Here is a 13952-nt window from a genome sequence, read left to right as displayed (position 1 = left end):
TTTTGGTGGCCAGAATGTTCTCTACCTCAAACTCGTTCTCAGCGGAAACCGGAGCAGGAGGCGTACCTGTAGACTTGGAAAAAGAGTTAAGTACCACGGGTTTGAGGAGAGATACATGGAAGGAGTTAGGGACCCGTAAGTTGGGCGGGAGTTTTAATTTATAGGCCACCGGGTTGATCTGTTTGATAACTTCCAGTGGGCCGATGAACCGAGGCCCTAACTTGTAGGAGGGAATCTTGAGCCGGACATATTTGGACGAGAGCCAGACTTTATCTCGAGGACGGAATTGTGGAGGATCTAGGCGTTTCTTGTCAGCGTGTTTTTTCATCCGTTCGGACGACTGAAGGAATGCGGATCGGGTACTCTCCCAAATGGAGGAGAATTCGCGAACGAGAGATTCCGCAGCCGGATTGTCCACCGAGGTGGAGACGGGAAATGGGATCCGAGGATGCTGACCGAAGACTACAAAAAACGGGGATTTGGAGGAAGATTCGCTCTCGTGATTCTTGTAAGAGAACTCGGCCCATGGTAGGAGATCCACCCAGTCCGAATGGTGGGCATTAACGAAGTGCCGGAGGTAACTGGTCAGGTTCTGATTGATCCGCTCCACTTGACCATTGAACTGTGGATGGTAAGCGGAGGAGAAGTCCAGAGTGACGTCAAGCAACTTACATGTGGCTCTCCAGAAGCGTGAGGTGAACTGAACCCCGCGATCTGACACGATGTGGAGGGGCAAGCCATGGAGACGGAAAATGTGGCGGATAAAGTCTTTAGCCAGTTCGGGTGCAGACGGGAGACCCGGCAGGGGAATGAAGTGCGCCATCTTGGAGAAGCGATCAGCGACCACCCAAATGACCGTACAACCGGCAGAGACAGGAAGATCCGTTATAAAGTCCATAGCAATATGCTGCCATGGGGCAGCAGGTACTGGAAGAGGAAGAAGGCGACCGGCTGGCAGGTGTCTCGGAACTTTGTTGCGGGCGCAGGACACACAGGCAGAAACAAAGTCTATTACATCCTTGTGCAGGGTAGGCCACCAGTAATGCCGGGTAATGAGCTGGAGGGTGTTTTTCTGACCGGCGTGGCCAGCTAGCTTAGACGAGTGACCCCAGTGTAGGACCTTCTTCCAATCAGGTACAGTTACAAACGTCTTACCGGGAGGGAGACGATTTAGATTCACGGGAGCCACTTGCATTACTCTGGCGGGATCAAAGATGTGCTTAGGTTCCTCCTCTAGATCAGATACCAGGAAGGATCGGGACAAGGCGTCAGCTTTGATGTTTTTGTCTGCCGGGCGAAAATGAAGAACAAAATCAAAGTGGGCAAAAAACAAGGACCACCGGGCTTGGCGCGGGTTAAGTCTCTGGGCGCTCTGAAGATAAGCCAAGTTCTTGTGGTCCGTGTAAATTATTACCGGGTGAAGAGCCCCCTCGAGCAGGTAACGCCACTCCTCCAGTGCCAGCTTAATGGCTAACAATTCACGGTCTCCAATAGAATAGTTGCGCTCAGAAGAGGAGAAGAGTTTGGAGAAAAAACCGCAGTTTACCATTCTTCCGGAAGATGACTTTTGGGTAAGTACCGCCCCGGCTCCGGAGGAGGAAGCGTCAACTTCTAGGAAGAATTGTTTGTCGCCGTCCGGACGATGCAGCACCGGGGCGGAGGAGAAGGCCTGTTCTCAGGAAAGAAAGGCCTCCTCAGCTTCGGGCAGCCATCTTCTGGGATTAGTACCCTTACGGGTGAACGCAGAGATAGGGGCAGTCTGGGAAGAGAAGTGCGGTATGAAGAGGCGGTAATAGTTGGCGAAGCCCAGGAACCGCTGAATAGCCATCAACCCCTCTGGTCGGGGCCACTTCTGGATGGCAGACAGTTTCTCAGGATCCATTTGTAGGCCGGTCTGAGAGATTATGTAGCCCAGAAATGGAAGAGAGGTCTGCTCAAAGATGCACTTCTCATATTTAGCGTAGAGGTGGTTCTGCCTGAGCCTGAGCAGGACCTGACGAACATCCCTCTGGTGAGTAGGAAGGTCCGGAGAGAAGACCAAGATGTCGTCCAGGTACACCACCACGCAGGAGTAGAGAAGGTCACGGAAGATGTCATTGACCAACTCTTGAAAGACGGCAGGAGCGTTACAGAGACCGAAGGGAATTGCAAGGTACTCATAGTGGCCGTCCCGGGTGTTGAATGCAGTCTTCCACTCATCCCCCTGACGGATACGGACCAGGTTATACGCCCCACGGAGATCCAGTTTGGTGAAGATTCTAGTCCCCCTTAGGCGGTCAAATAATTCAGGAATGAGCGGGAGGGGGTATTTATTCTGCACTGTAATCTGGTTAAGGCCTCTAGAATCTATACATGGACGGAGTGAGCCGTCCTTCTTTTTGACGAAGAAGAAGCCTGCTCCCGCCGGGGAGGTAGATTTCCGGATAAATCCCCGGGCCAGATTCTCCTCAATATATTCTGACATGGACCGGGTCTCCGCTGCGGACAAAGGGTAGATACGCCCACGGGGAGGAGTAGAGCCGGGTATCAGGTCGATTGGACAATCATATGGTCTATGAGGGGGTAATGTCTCCGCTACTTTTTTATTGAAGACATCCGCATAAGACCAATAGGGAACCGGTACACCGTGTAGACTGACTGGGGTAGGAGAAGGACGAGCAGGATGAACGGGAACTAGACAAGTCCTATGGCAGTCCTGTCCCCAGCGAAGGACTTCTCTGGTCTGCCAGTCAAGCACGGGTGCATGTTTCTGGAGCCAAGGTAGGCCTAACAAGAGTGCGTGAGAGAGTCCAGGCAGAACATGAAAGGAGATGCTCTCAGAATGCAGCATTCCCACCTGCAGAGTTATGGATTCGGTGATGAGTTGGATGGGATGTGGTAAGAGGCCCCCATCCACGGCGGCGACAGATAAAGGTACGGCCAGAGGTTTGGTGGGAATGCGGTATTTCTCTACCAGAGACTGAGAAATGAGATTTCCAGCAGCTCCTGAGTCAAGTTGAGCCAGTTCGAAATAGCGGTTCTCTCCGCAGGTGATAGAGACTGACAGCATCAGAGATTGAGAGGGTTTACTTTTGTCTAGGGCGACCTCTCTGAGCGATCCTAGACACAAGCGTTTCCCGACCTCTCTGGGCAGGAACGGATCCGGTGCTCCTTACTAGAGATGAGCGGTGTTCGACTAGAACTGTTCGCCAATCTCAAATTCGAGCTGTTTTGGGCGGTGTTCGAGTTGTTAGACGAACCCGAACGATTTGCAAAAAATTCGGCTGTTCGAGGTTATGTTCGATAACTGTTCGTGCACCAAAAGCGTGTCCTGCATGTCTGGCGCTATTTAGAGCACCAATCATGCAAGGATTGTCTGCCACTCACTGTAATGCCACAGCCATGGTGGTTGTGGCATTACAGTGATTGCCCAAATCGATGGGAACAGTGCCAACAGTGAAATATGAAAAGCCGGCAATTCAGCAGCGGCATACACCTGTACCCGACAATTTAGAACCGAAAGAATAGAGCTTCACACATAGATTAGATAGATATAAACATGTCAGCCACATATATACGAAGTACAGTGAAAGTGCTGCTTACTGTACTTGTCATTTAGTGTAAAGGATTTATCAAAAAAAATAATAGTGTTTTCATGCACCGTCTCTTTAAAAAAGCCGGCCGGCAATTCAGCAGCGGTACCCGACAATTTAGAATAGAAAGAATAGAGAATCACACATAGATTAGATAGATAGAAACATGTCAGTCACATATATATGAAGTACAGTGACAGTGCTGCTTACTGTGCTTGTCATTTAGCGTAAAGGATTTATCAAAAAAAATAATAGTGTTTTCATGCACCGTCTCTTTAAAAAAGCCGGCCGGCAATTCAGCAGCGGTACCCGACAATTTATAACAGACAGAATAGAGCTTCACACATAGATTAGATAGATAGAAACATGTCAGTCACATATATATGAAGTACAGTGATAGTGTTGGTTACTGTACTTGTCATTTAGTATTAAAATAAAGGATTTATTATTAAAAAAATTGGCGTGGGGTTCCCCTTAATTTTAGGCTCTAGCGGAGGTTAAGCAGACGGCTGGGGCAGATGTTTGAAGCCTGGGAAGGGGGTAATACCCATGGAGCTTCCCAGGCTACTAATATCAGCCCCCAGCTGAATACATAGTCTTTACTAGCTATTAAAATGGGGGACCCCCCCCAAAAAATGACGTGGGGTCCCCCCTAATTTAATAGCTAGCAAAGGCTAGGCAGACAGCTGGGGGCTGATATTAATAGCCCAGGAAGGGAGCCATGAATATTGGCCCCCTCCCAGGCTAGAAACACCAGCCGTCAGCCGCCCCAGAAATGGCGCATTCATAGGATGCGCCAATTCTGGCACTTAGCCTCGCTCTTCCACGCTGCCCTGGTGCGGTGGCAGGGGGTAATAGGGTTGGGGTTGATGTCAGCTTATAATGCCAGCTGACATCAAGCCCAGGTTAGTAATGGAGAGGCGTCTATAAGACACCCCCATTACTAACCCCATAGTCAAAGTTAAAAAAAACACAAACACCCAGAATAAAGTCCTTTAATTGAAATAAAGACACAATCCTTTATTGTTCTAAATTAAACCATACTTACCGTCACGCCCATTCCAGCTGAAGCCAACGATCTCCTGCAATAAAAGAAAAATAATAAAGCAACCTCATCCTTACCTTTCCATGGTTCCCACGACAGCTTCAGCTCTGCTACATCGAGATGACAGGCTGGACCGCAGCAGAACGCTGCCATCCAGCCTCTCATCCCGCAGACACTGAGAAGCGCAGGCTTGCTTGCGCTGCTCAGCGTCTCTCTGTGACGACATCCAGATGAGCCGAGTTCATGTCCAATGAACTCGGCTCACCTCATGCACGTCACTGACAGCGTGGGAAAATTCTCACGCTGAAGCGGTGAGTGCAGGAGAATTCTCCCACGGTGTCAGTGACGTGCATAAGGTGAGCTCATGTACAATGAACTCAGCTCACCTCCTGCACGTCACTGACAGCGTGGGAGAATTCTCCTGCACTCAGCGCTTCAGCGTGAGAATTCTCCCACGCTGAAGCGCTGAGTGCAGGAGAATTTTCCCACGCTGTCAGTGACGTGCATAAGGTGAGCTCATGTCCAATGAACTCAGCTCACCTCCTGCACGTCACTGACAGCGTGGGAGAATTCTCCTGCACTCAGCGCTTCAGTGTGAGAATTCTCCCACGCTGAAGCGCTGAGTGCAGGAGAATTTTCCCACGCTGTCAGTGACGTGCATGAGGTGAGCCGAGTTCATTGGACATTAACTCGGCTCATCTGGATGCCCTCACAGAGAGACACTGTGGAGCGCAAGCAAGCCTGCGCTTCTCAGTGTCTGCGGGATGACAGGCTGGATGGCAGCGTTCTGCTGCGGTCCAGCCTGTCATCTCGATGTAGCAGAGCTGAAGCTGTCATGGGAACCATGGAAAGGTAAGGATGATGTTGCTTTATTATTTTTCTTTTATTTCAGGAGATCGTTGGCTTCAGCTGGAATGGGCGTGATGGTAAGTATGGTTTAATTTAGAACAATAAAGAATTGTGTGTTTATTTCAATTAAAGGACTTTTTTCTGGGTGTTGTGTTTTTTTTAAATACTTTACTAGAAATTCATGGTGGTCATGTCTAATATTGGCATGACCCCATGAATTTCGGGCTTAGGGCCAGCTGATAATGCCAAGCTGGCCCTAACCCCTTTATTACCCAGTGAGCCACCGCATCAGGGCCCTGGATGAGTTGGGTACAGCGCCAGAAGATGGCGCTTCTATGAACGCGCCATTTTCCGGGGTGGCTGCGGACTGCAATTTGCAGCGGGGGTGGCCCAGAAAGCTTGGGCCTCCCTGCGCTGCGGATTCCAGCCCCCAGCTGCCTAGTTGTACCTGGCTGGACACAAAAACAGGGCGAAGCCCCACGTCAATTTTCTTTAAATTATTTCATGAAATAATTAAGAAAAAAAGGGCTTCCCTATATTGTTGTGTCCGGCCAGGTACAAATAGGCAGCTGGTGGTTGGGGGCAGCCCGTTCCTGCCTGCTGTACCTGGCTGGACACAAATATAGTGCGAAGCCCCACGTCAATTTTTTTTAAATTATTTCATGAATTTCCTGAAATAATTTAAAAAAATTGAAGTGGGGCTTCGCACTATATTTGTGTCCAGCCAGGTACAGCAGGCAGGAACGGGCTGCCCCCATCCACCAGCTGCCTATTTGTACCTGGCCGGACACAACAATATAGGGAAGCCCTTTTTTTCTTAATTATTTCATGAATTTCATGAAATAATTAAAAAAAATTGAAGTGGGGCTTCGCACTATATTTGTGTCCAGCCAGGTACAGCAGGCAGGAACGGGCTGCCCCCAACCACCAGCTGCCTATTTGTACCTGGCCGGACACAACAATATAGGGAAGGCCTTTTTTTCTTAATTATGTCATGAATTTCATGAAATAATTAAAAAAAAAGTACGTGGGGCTTCGCCCTATTTTTGTGTCCAGCCAGGTACAACTAGGCAGCTGGGGGCTGGAATCTGCAGCGCAGGGAGGCCCAAGCTTTCTGGGCCCCCCCCCGCTACAAATTGCAGTCCGCAGCCACCCCGGAAAATGGCGCGTTCATAGAAGCGCCATCTTCTGGCGCTGTACCCAACTCATCCAGGGCCCTGGTGCGGTGGCTCACTGGGTAATAAAGGGGTTAGGGCCAGCTTGGTATTATCAGCTGGCCCCAAGCCCAAAATTCATGGGGTCACGCCAGTATTAGACATGACCGCCATGAATTTCTAGTAAAGTATTTAAAAAAAACACAACACCCAGAATAAAGTCCTTTAATTGAAATAAAGACACAATTCTTTATTGTTCTAAATTAAACCATACTTACCATCACACCCATTCCAGCTGAAGCCAACGATCTCCTGCAATAAAAGAAAAATAATAAACCAACCTCATCCTTACCTTTCCATGGTTCCCACGACAGCTTCAGTTCTGCTACATCGAGATGACTGGCTGGACCGCAGCAGAACGCTGCCATCCAGTCTGTCATCCCGCAGACACTGAGAAGCGCAGGCATGCTTGCGCTCCTCACTGTCTCGCTGTGACGGCATCCAGATGAGCCGAGGTCATGTCCAATGAACTCGGCTCACCTCATGCACGTCACTGACAGCGTGGGAAAATTCTCACGCTGAAGTGCTGAGTGCAGGAGAATTCTCCCACGCTGTCAGTGATGTGCATGAGGTGAGCTCATGTCCAATGAACTCAGCTCACCTCCTGCACGTCACTGACAGCGTGGGAAAATTCTCCTGCAATCAGCGCTTCAGCGTGAGAATTTTCCCACGCTGTCAGTGACGTGCATGAGGTGAGCCGAGTTCATTGGACATGAACTCGGCTCCTCTGGATGTCGTCACAGAGAGACGCTGAGCAGCGCAAGCAAGCCTGCGCTTCTCAGTGTCTGCGGGATGACAGGCTGGATGGCAGCGTTCTGCTGCGGTCCAGCCTGTCATCTCGATGTAGCAGAGCTGAAGCTGTCGTGGGAACCATGGAAAGGTAAGGATGAGGTTGCTTTATTATTTTTCTTTTATTGCAGGAGATCGTTGGCTTCAGCTGGAATGGGCGTGATGGTAAGTATGGTTTAATTTAGAACAATAAAGGATTGTGTCTTTATTTCAATTAAAGGACTTTATTCTGGGTGTTTGTGTTTTTTTTAACTTTGACTATGGGGTTAGTAATGGGGGTGTCTTATAGACGCCTCTCCATTGCTAACCTGGGCTTGATGTCAGCTGGCATTATAAGCTGTCATCAACCCCAACCCTATTACCCCCTGCCACCGCACCAGGGCAGCGTGGAAGAGCGAGGCTAAGTGCCAGAATTGGCGCATCCTATGAATGCGCCATTTCTGGGGCGGCTGACGGCTGGTGTTTCTAGCCTGGGAGGGGGCCAATATTCATGGCTCCCTTCCTGGGCTATTAATATCAGCCCCCAGCTGTCTGCCTAGCCTTTGCTAGCTATTAAATTAGGGGGGGCCCCACGTCATTTTTTTTGGGGGGTCCCCCATTTTAATAGCTAGTAAAGGCTATGTATTCAGCTGGGGGCTGATATTAGTAGCCTGGGAAGCTCCGTGGGTATTACCCCCTTCCCAGGCTTCAAACATCTGCCCCAGCCGTCTGCTTAACCTCCGCTAGAGCCTAAAATTAAGGGGAACCCCACGCCAATTTTTTTAATAATAAATCCTTTATTTTAATACTAAATGACAAGTACAGTAACCAACACTATCACTGTACTTCATATATATGTGACTGACATGTTTCTATCTATCTAATCTATGTGTGATGCTCTATCTTTCTGTTCTAAATTGTCGGGTACCGCTGCTGAATTGCCGGCCGGCTTTTTTAAAGAGACAGTGCATGAAAACACTATTATTTTTTTAAATAAATCCTTTACACTAAATGACAAGTACAGTAAGCAACACTATCACTGTACTTATTATATATGTGACTGACATGTTTCTATCTATCTAATCTATGTGTGAAGCTCTATTCTTTCTGTTCTAAATTGTCGGGTACAGATGCTGAATTGCCGGCCGGCTTTTTTAAAGAGACGGTGCATGAAAACACTAATATTTTTTTTAATAAATCCTTTACACTAAATGACAAGTGCAGTAACCAACACTGTCACTGTGCTTCTTATATGTGTGACTGACATGTTTCTATCTATCTAATCTATGTGTGATGCTCTATTCCTTCTTGTCTAAATTGTCGGGTACCGGTGTATGCCGCTGCTGAATTTGCCGGCCGGCTTTTTTAAAGAGAGTGTCTTCTGAGCAGTTTGTCAGCTTTTGGACACCTTTGCAGGTGTTTTCTATGTGTTTCTATGTGTTTTTGTTTGCCTGCCATTGGTTTTAACGGTGTTCGACGGTGTTCTAAGGTGTTCGACGACGAACAGTTCGACGAACATTTCCTCGAACATCCCGGTGTTCGACGAACCGAACCGAACCCGAACACTACGGGGGTGGCTCAACACTACTCCTTACTGCCACAGTAGAAGCAGCTCCCCTCGGCACGGCGTAAGTCGTGACGGGTTTTGACCATCTTGGTCTGGTCGACCTGCATAGGCTCAGGTGAGTGTGCCTGGGGACTAACGGAGGGAGTGACGGGTTTCTGGAAGGTGGGGGCTAGACGTGGAAACCTCCTCTCACGTGTGACCTCTTTGGCGCGCTCCTGGAATCGGATGTCAATCCGGGTTTCAAGTGTTATTAAGTCGTCGAGAGTGGTAGGAATGTCCCGACCGGCGAGTTCATCTTTAATACGGCCGGACAGACCCTCCCAGAAGACAGACACCAGAGCGTCGTTATCCCAGGCCAGCTCCGAAGCAAGGGTACGGAACCGTATGGCATATTGGCCCACGGTGAGATCTCCTTGACGGAGGCGTAGCAGAGACGATGCGGATGAGTTCTTCCGTCCGGGTTCGTCGAAGACTTTCCGGAAAGCCGTGAGAAAGGCTGGCAGGTCGGACACCTGCGGATCTCCTCTCTCCCACAGAGGATTTAGCCAAGCCAGAGCCTCCCCTGTGAGGTGGGACATGATAAAGGCTACTTTGGACCGGTCGGAGATAAACTGGTGGGACAAGAGTTCAAAGTGCAGGGTGCACTGGTTTATGAAGCCCCGAGCTTGAGCGGAGTCACCTCCGAAACGAGGAGGTGCAAAAAGCCGGGGTCCGGGACAGGATACCATGGTATTGGTGGGCAGCAGTGCTGCCGGGTTGCGAGTCATGACACTAGCGGTGGTTGCAGGTGGAGCAGACAGAGTGTCCAGGCGAGAGTTGACATTCCGCAGGTGACTCAGGATGGACTCCTGTTGGGACCTCTGACGGGACAGTTCATGACATAGGTCCGAGAGCGAGGGAGCTTGGGAGCCACCGGATTCCATGGCCCGAGCATACTGTAACGGGTCTGGGAGGCGGAACCTCTGAGCAAATATACAAGGGGGCGGTCCTTGTAAGGAAGCGGGTGGCTCCCAGGGAAGTCGGGAAGGTAATCATGGCAAGTGACAGGGACAGTCTCTGGGTAGAAGGGCAGGTAGTCACGGCAAGTGACAGGGACAGTCTCTGGGTAGAAGGGCAGGTAGTCACGGCAAGTGACAGGGACAGTCTCTGGGTAGAAGGATGGGTACTCACGGCAAGTGACAGGGACAGTCTCTGGACAGGCAGGTGGTCACAGCTAGTGACGGCAGAGCCTCCAGGTAGGCTAGCAGGCAGGTAGCAGGTGAGCGCTCCTAGGTGAGCAGGCGAGAGTCTCTGGACAGGCAGGTGGTCACGGCAAGTGACGGCGGAGCCTCCAGGTAGGCTAGCAGGCAGGTAGCAGATGAGCGCTCCCAGGTGAGCGGGCAGGCTGGTCCATAGACAGACTGACAGGTGTCGGAAGGCAGACCGTCGAAGCGCAGGCTTGCAAGCAGGTAAACGGATATCTGGCAGGTATCAAGCAGGAAACTGGCAGGTGACTGGCAGGTAACAGGCAGGAATCTGGCAGGTGACTGGCAGGTAACAGGCAGGAATCTGGCAGGTGACTGGCAGGTAACTGGAAACGGGACCTGAGGGCTGAAGCAGAGTGAAGGCTTTGCAACAACATTGCTCGGGCACCTCCATTTTGGAGGAGGTGCCTTATATATGGTGAAGTCCTCCGGCCATTGGCCGGGGACTCCTTAGGACGGCGCGCGCGGCCCCTAAGCACCGTGGCCGGGAAGCAGAGCGCGCTGCCAGCAGAGCGGGAGGAAGACGCCGGGCACAGAGCGGAGAGGTGAGGGGAACAGCGTCCCTGTCTAGCAGGAGGCAGGGACGCCGACGCTACAGGGAGGCACTCCAATGCCTCTTGAAAGAGACGTGGAGGTCAGAGGGCCTCATAAAAAAATGTTCCCATTAGAAAAGAGCGGGTCTCCTATACTTGTAATATCCATGCACTAAGTGTATGGGCTGACAAACATTTACCCCTGGGGGGTATACATGAGCATTCTGTATAAAAAAAATTTTTTTACGGGCATCATAAACACCCTTTAAAAAAATTAGGTGGGTGTTGCATCACCCTGGTGATATTGTGATGGAGGATGAGGATGAGGAGAAGGAGGAGGACAAGAACATTTAGACAAAATGAGGAAGCGTATACCCATGTGTGGGTGTGAAAAGATGCATGGGAATACACCTCTCCAAAAAAGACTGGATTTGAGTTTATTTTATGCTGCAATCATTTGGTGTTGTTGAGAAGTCAGGCCCAATCCAGCCCTTGTTCATTTTTACAAGAGTCAGCCTGTCATCATTTTCAGTTGACAGGTGGATGCGCTTATCAGTTATAATTCCACCAGCGTCACTAAAAACTCACTTGGATAAAATGCTAGCAGCAGGTCAAGGCCAGGACCTCCAAGGCGTATAGAGCCAATTCATTGCACGTATCTAGCTTGGATACCCAATAATTAAAAGGCACAGAGGAATCACGGAAGACGTTGGTACGGTCGGCAAGGTACTCTCTCAACATCTTCTCAAACTTTGCACTCCTTGTGAGAGTATCCCTCAGGGCTTGGGCAATGGGTGGGGCTGATAAAACTCTTCCAGAACTTTGACAGTGTTCCCCTGCCTCTGCTGGCAGGAGGACATCGGTAAACCAGGGGAGGAGTCCTGAAGAGATAATTTACATATTCCTATTGCATTTTGGGATAAGTGAAGAGTCTCCGTGAGCTCAAAGAACACTGGATTTTGGCCGTTGGAGCTGAAAGGAGGACATCGGTAAACCAGGGGAGTAGTCCTGAGTAGATAATTTGCATATTCCCACTGCATTTTGGGATAAGTGAAGAGTCTCCGCGAGCTCAAAGAACACTGAATTTTGGCCGTTGGAACTGAAAGGAGGACATCGGTAAATCAGGGGAGGAGTCCTGTGGAGATAATTTGCATATTCCCACTGCATTTTGTGAGAAGGGAAGAGCCTCCCCGAGCTCAAGGAATACTGGATTTTGGCTGTTGAAGCTGAAAGGAGGACATCGGTAAACCGTGCGCCTACTGGCGCACGAATTTTGGAGCGTTTTTCACTGTTTTCATAACAAATTAACAATAAGAACATGGAAGAGTCCAGGAGCCATTTGGTGAGCTGCCTATTCTGCTACATGTTCACAGACATGCCAGTGGAAAAGCCAAACTTCACATGCCAGAAATGCAAGCTTGTGTCCCTGTTGGAGGAAAAGTCGCGAAATCTAGAAGAGTGGTTAACTACCTTGAAAATCATTAAGGAAAGTGAAGAGTTGTTAGACAGAGCAGAATTATCTCTTCATGATACAGAAAGAGAAGAAATTCGAACTGCACCTGACGAAACAGAGGAATGGAAGCATGTAACCAAGAGAAGCAGGGGGATCGAGAAGCAGTCAGCACTCATACTGCTCAGGAACCAGTACCAGGCTCTCACGCAGGAGAACCACGAAGAAATACAGCAAGATAAGACTTTACCCACAATAAATAACCTTGTAAGCCCTTAGAATCCTCCTGGATGGAGAAAGAAAAATGTTGTGAAGAAAAAACGGAGAGTAGTGGTCATGGGGGATTCCCTGTTGAGAGGAACAGAGGCCTCTATCTGCAGACCACAATATATAAAGTCCAGGCTCAACCAATGGAGTGAAGGTGCCAGGAACTCAACAAGACTGAATAATATCTACTAAGGTTCTGGCACTCGAATAATGATGGAGAGTCAATTGATGTGTTTCAAACAGGTGGATGCTTTATTAGATTCTCCAAGTTAGAGGTAGCTCAAACAGGTGCCCAAAGTTTCAACCCCACTGGGGTTTTCATCAGGGGCTTCAAAGGAGCTTGAAATTGGAGCATAGACATAAATATATACATGAGTATTAGTAAAACAAAAAATATACACATGAAAACATATCAAAAAGTAGTGTGTCCCTGTCGGGAAAAAAGAAAACAACGAAGGAACAAAAGGGAGAAATATGTACCGTAATACCAGGTTGGACCCTACTTAATCAACAAAAGGAAAGAACTGGAGGGGAACCGGGACTAAGATAGTGATGGCAGTACCTATGTGGTAGAATCCACAGCGTTCCGTGGGATCCTGGAAAATAGCGTGGTGTAAACCGGCCTCTTAGGTGCAATTTGCTAGAACAGAAGGGGATCCCACGGAACGCTGTGGATTCTACCACATAGGGTCCAACCTGGTATTACGGTACATATTTCTCCCTTTTGTTCCTTCGTATGTATTTATGTCTATGCTCCAATTTCAAGCTCCTTTGAAGCCCCTGATGAAAACCCCGGTGGGGTTGAAACGTTGGGCACCTGTTTGAGCTACCTCTAACTTGGAGAATCTAATAAAGCATCCACCTGTTTGAAACACATCAATTGACTCTCCATCATTATTCGAGTGCCAGAACCTTAGTAGATATTATGCTATCTGCAGACCAGACATAACCTCAAGAGAAATGTGCTGTCTTCCAGGTGCAAAAATTAAAGATGTGTCTGACAGGATATCAAGACTCTTCAGACCTACAAATCACTACCCATTCCTGCTAATACATGTGGGGACAAATGACACGGCAAGAAAGGACCTGGAAACCATCTGCAGTGACTTTGAAAACTTAGGCAAGAAAGTGAAAGAATTGGGAGTGCAGGTGGTCTTCTCATCCATCCTCCCAGTGGATGGCCATGGAACAATGAGGTGGAATAAGATTCTACAGGTGAACAACTGGCTAGGTCAATGTTGCCATCAACAAGGATTTGGATTTCTGGATCACGGAATGAATTACCTATATGATGGACTACTTGCTAGAAATGGGGTGCACCTTACAAAGACTCGAAAACGTGTATTTGGAAGTCGCCTTGCTACACTCATCAGGAGAGCTTTAAACTTGAACAATGTGGGAAGGGAAGCAAAAGGCCAGAAAAAGCTATACAGCTGACAAATA

The sequence above is a fragment of the Phyllobates terribilis genome, unplaced genomic scaffold (genome assembly GCF_046119375.1).
Source record: "Phyllobates terribilis strain yellow unplaced genomic scaffold, ASM4611937v1 Scaffold_5__5_contigs__length_657084704, whole genome shotgun sequence".
Lineage (NCBI taxonomy): Eukaryota > Metazoa > Chordata > Amphibia > Anura > Dendrobatidae > Phyllobates > Phyllobates terribilis.
This window is presented reverse-complemented; position numbering follows the sequence as displayed.